This window comes from Lichenostomus cassidix, chromosome 3 (assembly GCF_008360975.1).
Source record: "Lichenostomus cassidix isolate B80296 chromosome 3, HeHo_3.0, whole genome shotgun sequence".
NCBI lineage: Eukaryota > Metazoa > Chordata > Aves > Passeriformes > Meliphagidae > Lichenostomus > Lichenostomus cassidix.
The window spans coordinates 30,429,736-30,448,051 of NC_139483.1; the positions used below are offsets into that span (position 1 = coordinate 30,429,736).

General features: G+C 44.2%; 1 long non-coding RNA gene across 2 annotated transcripts in view; it reads right to left on the bottom strand.

Annotated features, from left to right (window-relative positions):
* LOC146439381 (uncharacterized) overlaps window positions 1-18,316 on the bottom strand; it is a 93,833-nt gene that overhangs the window by 59,901 nt on the left and 15,616 nt on the right. For both annotated transcript variants that reach the window (XR_014850782.1, XR_014850783.1), the window contains exon 2: window positions 2,801-2,913. This is a non-coding gene — a long non-coding RNA (uncharacterized LOC146439381). The remainder of the gene's footprint in view (window positions 1-2,800; window positions 2,914-18,316) is intronic.

An 18,316-nucleotide genomic window follows, 5' to 3' on the forward strand; every position in this document is an offset into this window, starting at 1 on the left:
AGCGGGAAGGTGGATACTGAGGACTTGATCAGCTGCTCACACAAGAACAGAAGCAATGGAAACAGAAAGGGGCACAAACCCTCTGATGTTGTGAACACCAGAGCCAAGACAAGAACCGGCTGATTTGGGTTGGGAAGATGGACCACTTTTAGCTCTTCATCATTTCCTGTTATCTTGCAATTTTATTTGTACTGACTTGGGTTAGGAAATCAGGAAATGCTTCTGTTTTTCAAGCATTATTGCATTTTTATGGGTTATTAATCAGATGACTGTAGGCTTCTATGTGTCTGATACTATTAATCTCTTCATAAGCTTGAAGAAGCAGGATAAGGTTCACTGACATTCAGACTACAGGGGGTAGCAGAGATTTCTCTCTTGCCTCTTTTTAAATGTACAATAAATAGATGTTACACTCAGAATAGGAATGGAAAATCACAGAATCCGAGAATCTCAGAATGCGCAGAGTTGGAAGGGACCCAGAAGGATCACTGAGTCCAACTCCTGGCCCTGCAAAGTACCATCCACAAGAACCACACCATGTGCCCAAGTGTATTGTCCAATATCTTCCTGAGTTCTGCCAGGCTTGGTGCAGTGACCATTCCCTGGGGAGCTGTTCCAGTGCCCAACCACCCTCTGGGTGAAGAATCTTTTCTAATATCCACCCTAAACATCCCGACACAGCTTCAGGCCATTCCCTCAGGTCCTGTCACTGTCACCACAGGGAAGAGATCAGTGTCTGCCCCTCCTCTTCCCCTCATGAGGAAGTTGTAATTGCAGTGAGGTCTCCCCTCGGTCTCCTCTTCTCCAGGCTGAACAGATAAAGTGACCTCAGCCACTCCTCATACAGCTTCCCCTCAAGGCCCTTCACCATCTTCATTACCCACCTTTGTATGCTCTCTAATGGTTGAATATCTTATATTGTGGCACCCAAAACTGCAGAAATGACTCAAGATGAGGTTGCCCAAGCCCAGAGCAGAGAAGAGCAATCCCCTCTCTTGCCCAGCTGGCAATGCTGTGCCTGATGCACCCCAGGACTATCCAGGACACTTGCTGAAAGCAGATCCATTTTAATTTTATCATACTGTTTAATACAAAATGAAACTCATATATACTGATGATAAATATTTCAAGATAATTCTCCAGTTTAAATGAAATTACTGATGCATCATGTTGAAGAGCCACTAAGCTGTCTTTGAAAATATGCAGAAAATGAGAGACTAGCATCTTCCATTTCCTGAAATACATGGATTGGAAAAATATAATGTTCAAAATCTGTTCCTTTCATTCAGTAAAATGGAGACTGAGACAGAAGAAACTGAACAGCAAGTAGTCAACAAGAAAATCTTCAAGCACAAGAACAGTTAAGACCAATTATTAGATATAGAACAGGACATCTTGATTAAGGACTTTCATTACAAAGCTGCTTATTCTGTTATTCGAGAAGCAATAAATCATGTAGCATCTGATATAGGGAGGAGACATGGGGAAGGTGTTCAGCTGGTGGGAAAGGCAATGTCTTTCAAGCATGGAAGTCTACCTTTCACCCACTCAGAGTTTTGCATACAAACAACTGCAGTAAACAAACACACATTCAGCAAAGCCTAACCATCAAAAGCTGGGGTCTACACACTTCCTGTTGACTGTACGGTCTACATCCACAACCTGGAGTGTATGGCATCGTACAACACTTAATTTCATGAACACATACTGTCTTTTCATAGGGCTTCTGCTGCTATAACTGTGTGTGTGTTTATTCAGACCAGATATTTGTCCTCCTGAGCTGGTGCGTGGCCTGCAGGCCTGTTTTCCACAAGCAGCCCTGAAAACATCATTACTGAATTACGTCACGGTCTTACCCTCAAGTCAGAGAGATTCAAAAAAATTGATGCATGTTTCTTCATAGCATGCATGGGAGAGGGGATGATGTTGCCTCATAAAAAGAGAGAGAGAGATCAAAGTTGCCAGAAGCTTCTCACTAATTGTGGGTGCCAAAATGAAGGCACTCAGAGCCTAATTTCCCAAAGCTGTGGGCAAGATTACAGCATTTTAGATATTCAGTGTGTAGCTCCCACTGATTTCCCCTCCAGGTATGTGTGTTCAGCAGTACCACAAATACAGTCTGCAGCAAAAAACACAACACACAGTGAGTGACAGACAGAGAAGTTTGAGTGGGCTCTGCTGTTGCCCAGACAGGGAAGAGAGCATCTGTTTCTCCAGCAAAACATCTCTCTGTCTTGCCTACCAGACACTTGTTGCTCCTGCCTTGACAGCCACACCAGGGACACTGCTAGCAGTTGACCGAGTGTGGCTTTCTTCTCCAGAGCCCAATTCCTTCCCAGATCAACCAGCCCTGTGTGCTGAAGGAGGCAGAGGTCATACCAAAAATACAGTATGTGCTCACGTAACAAGAGAGCAGCAGAATGTCTCTTGAGCACAAGGCAGAGACATTCCTTATGCTTGGCATCTCCTCACTGAGTGATCAACTCTGCAACTTTAACATAAGGCACTGCTACAAAAAAGATAAAAATAAAAATCAAATAAAAAGAAAAAAATGGTAAAAATATTTTGTCACATAGATTTATATTGATCACCCATTTTGGCTACCATAGAAGAATTACTAGTTTCAGTCAAGGTCTGCACTGCAGATTTGCTGCATGAAACAAGCTGTTCTTTTCTTCATAGAGAAGCTACTTGCTAAAGGAAAGAAGGGAAATGAGGGAATGGAGCAGGACACTCATTTTGGCTGCAAGTTCTGCAGCTATTTGCAGACAGCAGACAAATAGGGAGAATGAGGACTCACAGGTTCAGCTCCAGGGTGTAGGTAGCCATCAGGATGAGCCATGAAACACCATTCAGCTGTTACATCATCACTCACTTCTGGCCATTGAACCTTGGTCATGGTAACAAAAGTGCCTGAAGAAAGGTCAGCTGCATATAAGTTTAGACAGTAGTCTTTGATACTCCTGGCGTGAGTTTGATGCATGGTTGCAGAAAATAAAATTTGCAATTGATTTTGCTAAGTAGGTATTTCAAAGGGATAGAGGTCTTTCCCTCGCTCTCTGGGCAGCATCCGTTTCAGAATGCCTCGGAGACGTTACCTCATTAATTTTAATGAGAAGCCCAGACGTGAGTCTGACACAACCATAAATTGTTCTTTCTGTGCGTGCATGTATGTGTGTGTTTAAAAGAGCTCCCTGTGTTACCCCATGAAGGGCCTGACTGTGTTACATGCTGATGTTCACTGTTTAGGCACACGTCATCCTGGCTCCACCACACAGCTCCCTTTTCATGCTTTGGCCACCCTTTGCAAATTACCTTAGTGCCTCTCCCTGCCATGCCCTGCATACACAAACCTTCTTCCATCTCTCAGAGAGGAGTGAGAGATCCTTCCACTCCAGACACTACTCTAGATCAAGGCCATACCAATCACCCCAAAATAGCCTCACTCAGATACAGGCCTGGCAGATCTATATTCATATCTGTCCCACCCCATGTGCCAGATATCTTGTTTAAGCCCTGCAGACTTCAAGAAGCCCCCTAAAAATCTCTTGCAAGGGACAAGCTTGGGGTTAGACCCACACCACATGACTGAGGACAGCCAATGACCCTGTCAGCCCCAGGAAGGGGATGAGAGAGGTGAAATATGACAGGTCTCTCTCCTGGTTTTCCCATTTGGCCACCCACCCTGCTCTGCAACTGACCTCAGAGGCACGAGACACCATTCCCAAGGGAAAAGCCCTCACTCAGTATATATGTCACGGGAGAGATCCAGCTTTGTACCTCCTATTAAGGACCATTACGGAAAACTGGTGCTCTCAATCCAGACCTTTCACCAGCAACCATGAGTTCAAATCCCAAGTGTCTGCTGTGGGCAGCAGGCACTGGCTACACAAGTGACATTGCCACATAGTACAACAGCTGTTTGTCCCTGCAGTGATGTCATTTTTTCTTACATAAGAAGCAAAACCAATGGCAAGAGGTTGCCTCCCATGGTACCTGAGCTCCTAAAATGCCTTCCTCCCACATGCCTGCATTTCAGAGGCGACCCATTTCCCCTTCCAGAAAAATCTTTGCTTCCTCCCTTTACACAATAATCTTACTTTTTGAGAGGCTTACTCACAAAGCTTCTCCTGATGAGCAGCTCTGCCTGTGTTTCTCACTGAGGTCTCCGTCATTCCCTTCCCTCAGCAACTTTCTAGGCATTAAACCACCACATCCAGCTATGGGCCATGTTCAATGCATCATGAAATTCTGGCACTATCCTCAACATCTCAAACTGAGGAGGAAATGCTTGTTTTGTTTTTCATAGGCGTTTCTTTGCCAAGCTGCTGTCTATTCAGTCAGCAAATACTCAAAATTAAGGTAAGCTTTACCATCTTTCTTGGTGAGCAATTCTTGCACACAGTTTGTCAGTAACTTGGGTATTCCCATCAAGGAGTACATTGTTTTTAATCCATCTCAGAGCATTAAAAGGCACCCACCAGGTCTTTAAAAAGAGATGCTGCATCAGTTAAATGTGAAGTTACAGATACACAATTGGCTTGGGCTTTCTCCACTCTGTCTCCTGATTAGCATTTGCCCTTCTGCAAACACCCAGTGTAGCTTGGCAACATAGACCCTTTGTGTCCTGTGTGATCACATATGAGTTTGTTTAATTATAAAAGTAGAAAGTCTTCTCTGGTACGGACAGTATTTCAGAATTTGAGGGCATCTGTTCCACTCCAATATCACAAAGTAGCCTCTCCTCCCTCCAGGCTGGGTACCTGAAGAACTACTGGTTTTGTCTCATCATCAAACTGATCAGTTTGAAGTCTTTGTCCCCTTGGCCATATGTGCAGTGATGCTCTTTGGTTTCGGATGTCTTTGTTGTTTGCCAAAAGCAGCATACTTTTGTTAAATGGGACGCTTTAATTGAAGGTTTGTAACTAAATCTCCTTTGTCAGACTCATTGTTTTCAGTTGCAATTGCTTCCATGTTTATTGCAAACCAATCTGTTCTCTGCTTTCTGTTTACTCTGGCACTGGTTTTTGTACCCTGGTATGCATCTTTAAGTAGATTCACTACCACTGGCTCACTGCTTGTTAACACTTCCAAGGGCTGGTTTCAGTAAATTCCCACATCTCTGGTGCAAATTGTCAAATTAAGTCCACTTCCAGCAGTAACCTCCTCTTGTGGTCAGTCACCATGAGTCACTCACTCTCAGATCAGATGCCAACTAACCATTAATGAGCAAGGTTCAGTTTTAGCCAGCAAGCCGATAAAAATGGTCAACAGCATCTCCTGACAGTAGGTCTCTTGTACGGTTGCCTCTGGAGTGTTCCTGAAGGGCCAGAGATTAATCTCTGTCATGCTGGAATTGGCTGCTGATTTCTCATGCCTCAGAGATAAAACTTGCTTACTTCTGTTTCTTTAAAATACCATTTCCTTCTACACAAGCTCAGACTCAATGCAACCCAATTCTGACTCTTCACCAGGCTCTTAAAAAGATTTTAAAAAGCCTATGGACTGAACTGAGATTTAACAGATTTGTCTCCTTCTGACACTGATCAAGTTGCTGCCAGGGGTCCTGTAGTGGAAGACCAGCCACTCTCACCTGATACACACTGTGTGGCAGCATGCAGAGAGTAAACACTGTGTCCTGTTCAGACCGGTTGTAGCCAAGGGAGGCAGTGGAAAAGCTTTTTCCCTAACAATTGCACTTTCTCTGGTCTTGTTTTTCATGTTTTCCCCTTTCCTCCAGCCACCAGCTCTCTGCCCCCTCCCTTTCCTCTCACAACTTCCACTGTGGTCTCTTTTTTTTTCCACCCTCAGCCTTATATTTCTTTTTGTCTTTGGCTGACTGTGCAAAATTGCCTTCCATCCAGGGAGCAGCAATTCTCTATGCTTGGTGAGCTGCTAACAGGACTCTGTCAACAAAGCACAGGGATGAGCTGCACGATGATTGTGAGTCCAGCCTTTTGCATCAGATGGAGGGAGAGACTTTTCATGGAATATGGACCTCCTCTGCAGCTGAGGTCTGCTGTTTGAGTTTCCATCCCTTGGGTGCAAATGAATCTCAGCTTAAACAGGACATGTTTTCCAGTTCCTGCTTTTAAAAGAAGAACCCATTTAACTCAGCAGACTGCCCAGCTGGAACAGGCTATTTACAGCTGTACCTGAAGCTCTGATAAGATAATGGATATGTTGTAAATACCTATCATATTCTGTTGCCTTTAGTTAGTGTTTGGGATCACATGTGAAACAAATGGCTCCAAGGATTGAATAACATCTCAGGGTCCCTCCTCAAAGTGGGCTGGGGATCTCATAGGATTTTTAAAGTTTGTTTGTTTTATAGGAAATTTCCTAGGGACGTGGTAAAAATACTCTGATTGCATGGAAAAAAACATATTACAGCTCTGATTCAAGGCAGGCAGTCAGAGCAGGCCGTTTTTCCACTTCATTCATTTAATAGGTGTATATTTCATTAAGTGAGATTGGACCTGACATTTATTGGAATTATTAAGGACCTGGTAAAGGAGTGAAGTGGGAGAGTTTAGAATGAGTAAGAGCAGAAAACACATGTGCATTTCATGGAGTAAAAGAGGACATGTTCCTTCCTCCTCCCTCTGCTCTCTAGAAACAGATATGTGAAGGAGGCTGGTCAGAGAGGAGAAGACTGGCAGGGGTCATCTGTACTCTGCTGCTGCTACAGCACAGGGAAAATTTTACAAGGGGACTGGGTGGAGGTTAGGCTTGCCCTTAAGGAAGGGGCAGGAGAAAGACAGTGATCTCCAGCTCTTGTTTGGGGGTGGGCAATTAGCCCTATCTCCTTGCTTGCACCACAGTCCCCGCAGCTTATCAAGAATTACTTGCAGGCCAACATTGTCCTGACAGCTCCCATGTGGCAGGAGGCAGCTGGGGTGCTGCTCTCATGGCCACTGAAATGCTTTGCAGAAACCACCCCTCAAGTAGAAGTCCTGACAAGGTCCACATGTCATTGCACACACAGACCACAGGTGAACTACAACCAGTGCTGGATGGTCCATTTGCTTTGTGTTGTTCCTCTTGGAGTGGAGGAAGATCCCATTAAATGTGAAAGCTGTGCTCTGTCATCTGCTCCAGTTTCCTGTCTGTGTGAGAGATGTAGGGGGTAGACAGTCTTAATCTTTGGGGCCCCATGCAGAGCTCATCAGCAGCTGTTCTGAGGTATTTAATAAGGCTTGTTTATTTATTTAAGCAGATTTTTCTATTTAATTGCCTAGCCTATGCATCCTTTGGTTCTGTGCGTCACTGTGGTTACATTCACACAGGCACTCCCAACCTGAGGAGCTGGAAAATAGTATCCCCTGAATGATGCCTGAAGCACAGTGGAAGATGTGGCTCTTGCCCCCTAGGAAACCATAATCAACTTCATATGTTTTATTTAAATCCACTATTGTGTTTGTGCATCCTGTAACTGCTGCTTGACCCATGAGGTGAAACAACTGCAGAATACTGGGCTCTTCTGGTGCCAGAGCTAGAGCCACAGCAAAGCTGATGGATATTCAGGAATATTTATCGGGCAAACAATGTCAGCAGCTGGGCTGTTACTCCAGGATCCAGGACACATCATCTCCTTTCCAGGTATGGCACCATGCCTTCATTTTCCCTTCCACCTTTTGTCCATCCTCTTGGAGGTACAGAGTTTTTCCCTCATTAAGAGTCCCTCCAGTGTCTTGTGTAATGGGACCTCGACCCTGCGCAGCTCCAGGCCCTGCCTTCATAAATCAAGTATAAGAATGGGATTACGGCACTGTCACCCAATAGTGAAAACATATGCTCCAGGTCAGAGACATTAAAGGGCAAGAATTGCTCATTAAAGAAGAGAAAAATATGGGATTTTTCGCTTGACGTTATCAGGGAAACATGTTCATTCATGTTTACAGAGTTATTGTAAGCGCTTCCTGCAACTCAGATATCCTGTGACAGCGAAAGTGAAACCATACATAGTTGCTCTATGTTGGCCTCCAGGACTGAACAAAGCCCCCGAGACAGGAGGAGGATTTGGGGCTCAGACAAAAGCCCCAGGCAGCACTGAGCTCGTTGGCTGACAGGAGCTTCAGTGTCAAGGTCACACGTCACACATCTCCCAGCTAGACCCAAGCTGCTGGACATGAGCCCCCAGCCCTGCTGCAAGGCTCCCAGCCCTCCCACACCAGCCTGGAGCCTGGATTCAGTGGCACTCTAGACCCTCTGCTTAGCAGTAGATCTTTTCCCATTTCCCACTTGACTCAAAATGTAGTTCAGGGTCAGGGGCAATCTCTGCAGTTTTTGCCAGCCTCAAAGGAATTCTGGCCAGTACTGACACCTCAGTGTGGACACCAAGGGTCTCAGTTTCAGAAATAAAGTACTTTCTTTTGTAGGTTTGCAACCTGGCTTTTGCTTTCCTAAAAAATATATTTCATTAAAGCAAAGAAGCATTTCTAAACCACTCCCAATGATAACCCAGTTCTATGCCGCTCCTTTTTTCTTTTCTTTTTTAAAAGAAGTACTGTTCTCTTGGGCCTGTAGAGAAACTTTGAATTACACAATTATTGGACAGCCAAAAAAAGGAGACAGGGCAGCCCATGGTGTAGTTCTGCAAGTCAAGTGTACTCAACTCTAGCCCTGCTTGGGTACCTGGCATCCTGATGATGCATCTGAATGGTGACAGGTGTCAGGTGTGAGCTCTCCAGAAAAGGGGTGTGATACAGCTAAACTAGCCTGGCATCCTTGGAGAACTGGAAGCTGAACCCTTCACCTTCTGAAATCTGGGAAATATTTTTCTATATCTTGTTGGAAATGTTGTTACTCACACAATCTGTGATTTGAACTTGGGACACATGGTGCTGCTGCAGGGGAGAAGGCTGCTCCTTGTCTTCACTACCCTCCTTAAAACCAGGATCCAACTTTCTTGTGGCTACAGGCAGGGCAGAGGCAAGAGCAAAAGAAGGGTCTGAAGCTCCTGCTGCAAGCATTGAAGAGACACTTAGGGAGACCTAAGTTCAGTTTGGCCAAATCCACTGAATAGTGTGGGGGATGTAATTTCATCTCTGGTTCCCTGGCTGTGAAAGAGAAGAAAACTTTTCCCTACCTCAGAGTAAATCCCTTGGTTCTTGTCAAGCACTTAGCTACTACAGCAGTGAGGGCCATATAAATTATAATTACACTGAGTGTCTGGTGCTGCTGCCCGGAAGTAGCACTTCATTCTCTAGTGCACGAAATTTCTTTTTGGTGGCAAATTTAGCTGCTGCTGCAACCCTAATTAGGTTCCCTGTCTTGAATTACTCATTTGGCATATAGGAATCAGTTTTCTTTGTCTCTAAAAGAAGCTTGAAATCATGTTTTGAAACTCAAACCAGTTTATATTTGCCCAAAACACACAGACCCCAAAGTCTGGTTAGGACAGGGTGGGGAGCCAGGGGTGTTAAACTTAGAAATGGTTTTAATTAACCTTTGCTGTTTATTGCTTGCTTCCAGAGTTCAGCCAGGTTAGGAAAAGAACAAGGAATGGGTCACCCAGTGTTTACACGGGGCTTCTGAAGAATGGCCCAGGCACTTATTCTCCCCCCTTGTTTCTTTAAACATTCTGAGTTTAAAGTTGTGGCTTAATTTTGGAGCCGAGGAAGGGGGATGTTGATTCAGAGATTGGTAAATAGGTAGTGGTAGGAGGCAATGTGAACTTCTCTGTGTTACCTTTATATATACCTTATACCTCAGTGTATCCTTCCTCCTCCTGAGCTTACTGCATGTAGGAGGTACTAGAAGAGCCTCGACATGAGGGTGACAGATCATTTCCATGTTGGGCAGTATTTTGATTATCTGTCTTCACACATGAGTCACCCCCAAATCAGATTTTCATTGTAAATTAAGTTCCTCTGCACAATGTCACAGAGTGAAAAATTGTTTTTCAGGATTTGATCAACCTGCCCAATGGTATGGAGCAAGAAACCATAAAAGTTAAATAGCTGTCATTAGACTGGCATTACCATGTCAGGAAGCTCCAACAGCGCCTCTGAAACTTAGGAATGACAAAAAGGTTTGGTGATTAAGCCAGCAAATCTCACAGTGAGTGGGCAAAACAAGACACAGCAGCACTTTTTCAGCCATTGGTTTTCACTTTTTCTGCCCCTGGCTCGAGAGGAGAGGAGAGGAGAGGAGAGGAGAGGAGAGGAGAGGAGAGGAGAGGAGAGGAGAGGAGAGGAGAGGAGAGGAGAGGAGAGGAGAGGAGAGGAGAGGAGAGGAGAGGAGAGGAGAGGAGAGGAGAGGAGAGGAGAGGAGAGGAGAGGAGAGGAGAGGAGAGGAGAGGAGAATACACATAAAAAGAAGCGAAGAGGAATTTTAGACACTTTAAAAAACAGTGTTCTGAGTCCAATATGTGAACGATTCCTTCCCTGAAGGCCTTGTATTAGGCTTTTGGATGATATAAGCCAATATCCATCCTCTGACTTTGGTGAATATATACTTATTTACATCAGCTGTGAATCTTATCTCACAAACTAGTGAAAGAAAAGAAGAAAAAAAGAGCAGGGAGTTCACTTTGAGAAATGGAGATTACACAGGACTAAGTTTTGGCTCAAATGTTGTTTGTAGTGACAGGACTGTCAGTCTGCAATAAGTCCATCAGCTTCTAACAGGAGTTTCACAAGCCACAAAAGATAATCTCAGACTGGGAACTCAGTAGGCTATAGGCATAAGCACTGTTGTGAAGAAAGAAATGCAAACAGAAGGGAAATGGCTATAGCAGACAGAAAGAAAAAATATCAAATATCAGAACATCCACATGCCTTCACAGGCTGCCAGAATGTAATTCCCTCTAACAATCACCCAGAAGATACCCCATCGCTGTGTAATGATTACAAGCTGTGCATTGAGCTGGAAGTAGAAAACAGAGGGTCCACCAGTGGGGTGGGTGTGATGCCCACAGTCATGCTTTGCCTTCTAATGAGAGAGGGAGAGAAGCGGGGGGAGGTGGGGGAATGAGAGAGAGAGAGAGAATGTGAAACAAAGGAAGAAAGAAAGGAAAATTAAAGGAGTGGACGACCTTTTTGACATCTCTGAGCCATGAAAAGCTGATTCTGATGGACTCAAAGATGGAAATAATGGTTTTCTGGTAAAGTAAGCTCAATGAAACCGGGTCCAAAAATGGTTACAGGACAACTCAGGAGACAGTGAGCCAACACTTGCTCTTTCCACAGAAGCAGAAATGGGAATAGTTAATTTCTCTTTGTGATCTGTAATGTAATGGGAGTCAAGATGGTCTCTCGTTACACTTTAGGACAGTGTCTGGGAGAGTGAAACCTCTAGTCATGGCAAAGCACTTCTGGAATCCAAGTGAAGATGAAGATGTCATGGAAACTTGGATCTGGACAGTCCAAAACATTCCTCCAGCCTTGCAGGGGAAGGCTGGAGATACTGCATGACAGTAAGTGGCAGTATTTGCAAAACAGAAAGAGATGCAAGCAAGCTTGAACCTTTTTAATTATGGGGGACAGCATAGTTGATTCAGCCTTAAATGGCCTCTGGAACAGGAACATGCAAAGAGAAAATTTCCACTTGGACTGAAATTTTGGCTTGGTGGAAGCCAAATTCTTGAGAAGATTAGATAGACTGATAAGGTTTTTTAGATCTCCTTTGGCATGGAAAGCCCAGGGTTGAGCAACTTCGATATATTTATTGGGCAGGTTCCAAAACATTTCTTTGCACAGATGCTACAAACTGTAAAAATGTGTCTACTGATGATATAATTGTCTGGGGCAGAACTGTCACTGAACATCAGGAATTGTTTCAGCATGTGCTTGCAGAAGTTGCAAGTGGGGAAAGGTTTCAATTAAACAAAATTAAATTTCAGCTGAATAAAAAGAAAAGAAAGAAGAAATAAAGAGAGGGAAAAAATGTCCCAATTGTTACAGATGCTGACCTTAAAATGGTACATTTAAAGTTCTGTCTCTCATGCATGTTAAGTTTTACATTCATGGCAAGATTTTCACAACCTGTGTGAAATGTCTTCCCAAACGCTGCCAAGGCAGTGACAACACAAAAGTTTAACCACTTGTAGCATGTACTGATATCAATCTGGGCTGCATTTTTAGGGTCCTGTTGAAAGCAACCAAGTTCTGCACAGATGCTTCAAGTGGTGACTTTGGAGCTCTACTTCACCGAAGATGTTGCACAACTGAGTAGATGCCTGTAGTGCATGCAGAGAGCAATGGAGGCAAGAAAGCAAATGCTTGTGCAGCTTAAGAAAACAATGCTGGGTCTTCCACATGATTGTCCTAATTTGCCCAAGTCTACCAAGGGTTATAAACAATGCAAGCAGACAACAGTTCCCTCTGGAGCTGTAAGAACACACTATGAGCCTTGATTTGATGACCCAGGATATGATTTAGTCACAGCAGACATGCCGTTGAGAGCATATGCTCCACTTGTCAGTACATAACCTGATGATGTGGAACACGCAGGAACAACTCATGCAAACACTGTAAAAGCATCATGTGCAGCATCTCCTGAGAACAGGGGAATCCTGCAAGAACTAAAGAGAGAAAGCAGCAATGCACAGAACAACTGAGCACTCCTGTACATGCTTAGTCTCTGCATTTGCACATGCTTCTGCAATGAAAGAAGCAGAAAGCAGGTGAAGCGGATGAAGAGGGCATGCATAGCTGTGTCTAGCTATTTCTGCATTCATTTGGAGTCAGGGGTCAGCTCATCCTCCAACATCAATCAGTCCAGCCACACTGAAACCTAAGCCAACAAGACAGATTCTCTGCTGAAGCAAGTTGGCATCTGTCCAGTGACAAAAGCAGGGCTAAACCTTCGGTGATGTGAAGCAGCGTAACCCAGCCTTGGCTCTGGAAAAAGTCAACAGAACAGCAGCAATCATCAGGAGCTGAGATTTTGGCTCTCTCTCTTTTGTTTTACAGTAGATTAGGAAGACAGAGATTTTTCCAAAAGACTAGTGAGGCAAATTGACAGCAGAGGGGAGGGGAGGGGAAGAGAGGCAGGGAGCCAAGGTAAGGAGCTTTGCTGGACTCCAAGCTGATGCTGCCAGAGCCAGCAGTGGGACGGGCAAAGAGAAGGCTCAGAAGGCTGACTGGGCATCTGCCACAAGAGGGAAGAGACAGGAACCAAGGGACTAGCTGCAGGGTGGGTGAGAAGAGCGTGGGTTCAGGGAATGGGGCCAAGAGGAGGAGAAGGGAGCAGGACCCAGCAGCAGGACAAGTGGTAGAAAGGTTTTCTGTCCTCTGACACATTCATGATGTAACAGCAACAGCTACACCATGCAGCCTTTCTCGCGCCATCATTGTGCTTCTTCAGCAAATTTGCTGGTGTGCTGACTTTAGAAAAGTTGCCTTTAAAAAGAGGAAGGGGGTTCAGTCGAGGTGGTACCACCTAATCCTGAAGTTGCCTAATACTTCTTATTAAAAGGCTGTTTTCAGTTGCTTCTAACTTTGTCACACGAACCATCTGGCCTGCAATTTCCCATGCTGGGTGTCTGCCTCAAGCTGAATTGGTTTTTTTTCATTTGTTTTCGCATTTCTGCTTAAGTGGCTTGGCTGTTTCTGAGAACAAGGAGAAGAAAAATGCATTGTTTCCCTCATGGTGAAACATTCATATTGGTTTGTGACTCCCATGTCTCAGAGTGGGCATCCAAGCAGAGGCTGCTCTTGCTGTCAAGGATATGCTCTTGGAAACCTCATTTAAAAACTACCTGTTTGGCCACCTTATAGCCTCAGAAAAGCCAATATTTGCATTTTGTCTGAAAAAGAGACAAGTTAATCATTTGTTGTCTCTTGGATATCTAATGGGTTTGTACTTCATCTTTTTGGGCTTCTCTGTGCTACCATGCGGTCAGAATAGGTGCATTTGGTGTAGGTTCCTGTATGGGGCACAACAATCAAACAGGGTTGCCTCTGCTACCACTGCTGCTGAGATCTCTGGTTGTAAGAGAACTGCACCCACTCAGCCTTGAGACAGAAACTGGAAGAAGTTGGGGGTAGGAATGGAAAACATCACGAGGTACCAGCCAGAGCTGAGAGATGTGATGTGAGTGAGAGGAGCAAGACAGAGGTCAGGGATTCCACAGTATGTGGGGGTACATCACTCAGGATCTAAGTGTTATAGTAGCAGTGTTAAAGCCATAAATGCCTCCTTTGGACAGTCTGTGTCTGTACACCTGTGTCCCATGGCAGCCCGGGCTCCAACACCCAGCCCAGCATGCTCCTGTCCCTGCACTCTGCAGGGCCGCTGGGCTGATGCTCTCCCACCACCTCAGGTGTCAAAGGCTGCAGATCTCCATCTCCCTGGCCCCTGGTGACCTGTGCCAGGGTCAGCCCATCTACACACCACTCACTCTCTAAGGGGTAAGAAAGGAAGCTTTGCAACTTTGCTGTGGCTCCCCCCATCAGTCTGTGCAATAGCACATGGAGAGCTCTGTTAAAGCAACATTATGACTGCACAGTAGAGTGAGGAAAAGCTAATCTGGAGGCTTTCCATAAAGCATTAATTCATCTCCTTTGTGCCTGAGTGTTATAGTACAGCCTTTAATTACATGATCACACAGTGTTTTGTTGGGTTTTTCCCACAGGACCCCTGCATATTTTATTGCCAAGATGGAGGGGAGTGTAGGAAATGAGGAAGGGGATTGGAGGGGGAGAAGAGATGATCTGATCATTAATGCAACTGAACACTGCCTAGCCCTGCTCCTTCGACTGAGCCCTTGTGTGCTACTGGCAAGTCACTTAAATAAGCATTTTCTAAGTTGGCCACTACCTCCCATGTTGTTTGCCAAGCTACGGACACCTGGGGCCAGACTGGCAAAAGTGCTGAGCATTCTGCATTGCAAGCAAAGTTGCTGGGAGCTGTGTCTTCAACATGAAATGATGAGAGTTCCTGGCATTATAGATTCAAGAAATCCCGACCACTCTGAGAAATTCCCTGCCCCACACTCCCACTGTTCAACCAAGGATGTGTTGTGCCTCTAGAAATAGTTCATAGCAGGCCATCATAGGTTTGCCAGAGATTCCTTTTGGGTGGCTTCAGTATCAAAATCTGCTAACAAGGATATTATAGGGATTACTTAGCTCACCTTTTTTTCTGATATCTCTGCTCCATGTCCTGCTCAAAATGGTACTCAAGCGTTCATTTTGTTTATTCATGAACCTTCCACAACAGTATATGTTCTTATCTATACACCATTCTCCCTCCCTGCACTCCTCCCTGGTCCTTGCAAAACTTTGTTTTCACCCTTTTCTCTCAGTAGGTTCCCAGCTTTCATTTTCACAGAAAACAATTGGTTTTGTTATATATCTGCAATTTTGTCTTTCACGAGAGTCACATGGAGGGTAAATTCTCTGTAGGATTCAGTAACATGCCAATGTCTAAACATATACAGCACACATAGCCAGGAAAAAAAAAAAAAGTAAAGTCGTGTAGTTGTAAAGTGAACAGCAAGACTCAGTGGTCACAACTGTAATGTCTTTATCTTAGTTCCACTTTGGTAAAATGGAAGTGGTACTAGCTCCTTCCTCTTTTCATAAGGGCTGTGGTAAGGGGAAATCTGTTCATGTTTCTGTACTGCTCAAATTTAGAGTGAAAGTGTCACAGGAAAGCCCATGAGGAAATGTAATCAGCTTGTGTTCTAGGCAGAGCTTAAGTGGTGTTTAGTAAATAAGTCCTGAGGTCAAGTGATGAGGGTAAGAAGAAATTCTGAGCAGTTACCCAGTGAGCACAGTGACGATCTGTCCTATACAGTGGTAATCCTGTGACTGTGACACAATGTAGATGCATCTAGAAGTTTAAACTGAGAAATTAAGAATTATCATGATTTTTATGTATTATTTCTGAGCAATTCATGTTTCCAAACTCAGTGGTTTTTTAATGTTATTATTAAGAAGTAAAAAGGACTCAGACAATATAAAAATATGTGCCCATCTAGCTCAAATATTAGGCAGTTAGGACATTTAGAAAATAATTACTTTATTAGGCATTTGTAGTCTGCAACAGAGTATAGAACTGGACTTCATAGTACACATTCTACTGTCTGCTTTTGAAAGCCCCAGGCAAAGACTCTGGAAAGAAATTCATATTCTTGTGTGTTTCACTATTTAATATTTCACCACAATATTCAGGTTACAGTTTCCCTTAACCAATTTCCTGCCCTTTTTATATTTTTGCATACAAGCAAGCACAGCAGTAAAGATTCATTGTCCTGACTGCTCAGAAACAGTACATATGAACATGTATTAACGTGTCCCTACAAACACAGCCAGCCAGACCAAGCATGTTTGAGTCATTCTCCCATTGCACTCTTCAAAAATCCAAAAAGTCTTGGATGATTTCTCCAAACCCTCAGTCCTTGCTATTGCTTTGCTTTGAAGACCATCCAGGTCATCACCACCTCCCTTGTTTGGTAGACCTCTGATTTCACAGTAAGATCAACTTCCTTGTCCTGTTTTGAGTGCTCTTTGTGCCAGCAAGACCAAACTCCACCGACTGTCCTTAGGTCACACTGCATGCCAAGATCTTATCAAATCTGCTCCACATATTGGCCCACCTACCACCAGCCATTTGTTGAGCCCCACATCTGGCTTTAACCAAAATACTCACAAGTTCTTTCAATATTACATCTGCCAAGGCTTTTCCTCCCTTCTCATAGTCTGTGTGTTTTGGGTTGATTAATTGATGTTTGTTTTGTGGGCTTTTTTTCAAGATGAAATGTGGGGTTTGCTGGCTAGCTTTCTGCTCCTCCAAAGTCACATTGTATTTGTTCTCTGTCTAAACTTGCATTTGCAATTCAGCCCAGTTAAATAGCATTTGTTAATGCCATTAATGGGCTTTTAACTCCCCGCAACCTGATTAATAGTGGAGATATTAAGTACACCCAGAAGTAATGTTTACAAAAGCATCCACGTGATTTAGAAGCATGAGTCCTGTCAAATGTCTCCGTGTCAGCTTTGCCTTTGAAAGTGAACTTCACAGCTTGGCATAGACCCAGAGAGCTGGGAGCATGCTCCATTTCTTTTTTGGGGGAGGGTTGTAAGCTTATCCCTCTGCAGCAGGACATTGGGGTGGGCATCAAATCAAAGTTGATTTGAGCACATGGGCATTTTTCCTTCCCTTCCTGACTGCTAACAGTTTTAAAAGATCTTGTTTCCTGCCTTACACCCTGTTCAGCCAATCTTTTTGTTTTGCCCTTATGTTTTTAAAGAAGCAATGGCTTCTTCCGTCACTTGAGGCTCCATCTCATTTATGCATGGATAAGCTCTCCAGTACTACTTGTTTTCACAACCTCACTTCCTAAAATCCTTTCATCTTTCCTTGGCAGCCAGAACTCCCTTCAGATTTCTCTTGCATGTACCCTTTCCCTGCAGGAGGTGATGACTGAGGATTCAGGTTGGGTTGCTTTGCCTACAGCAATGGATATAAACAAATCTAAATAAATACACCCATACCTGCAGGAGGGAGACAGGTACCCACAACAGACAGTGCTTGCTGTGTCCCTCTAATGCTTGCCTTTCTAATAAGCCTCACAAATGTCTTATCTCAATTGAGGCACTCTCAGTTTTCTTTTGTATCCCTTTATGGGTCAGTCCTAATTCTGAGGGAAGAACAAGACTAGACACCTAGCTTCTTTCCTGTCTTCTCCTTCAGGAAGAGATTGTTTACACCTCAGTTCATCTGAATGATTTCCCAGAATGGCAGCTAGCTACTTGGTGTTAATTCATCACAGCAGGAACAACGCAGCTCCATCTCACTCATTGCACAAAAGCACTGATGTTCCTGAGTCTCACATCCTGCTCCAGCTGTAAGTTCTTCAGGAACATTTGTAAAAGGAGGAGGGGCTTTCTATCCAGCGGCCACAGAATTAAATCATTGCAAGGCTCCCTGTTGGCATTTCCTGACCTCAAAAAAGCTCCACTTTTAAGAACAAACACAACTTTTGCATCCATCCCCTTGCTGATGCCCTGCAGAACTTTACTCAGCTGCATTGCATTCACCACTGGAAATAGAAGTGTGAAGCTAGCGGGCCATCCACTGTGCTGGATGTGAGAGACAGCTCCTGTACCCACTCTGAAGAGCCAGCTTGCCTTGATTCAGACACCATGTTAATCCTGAATTACAGCCTTCAACGATTCAGCAGAGATTTGGCTTTTGGCTGCTTGTTTTCTTGTGGTTTGCATGGCAAAAGAATGTCAGCTATCATCATTTGGAGACCTTGCCCATGCTAGATTGCTCTGAGGTTTGCTATTCAACACAAACTGAATTTTCAAGGGGTGATCATGCTAGATGAGTGCATGCTTTCATCTCCTCTGGCAGC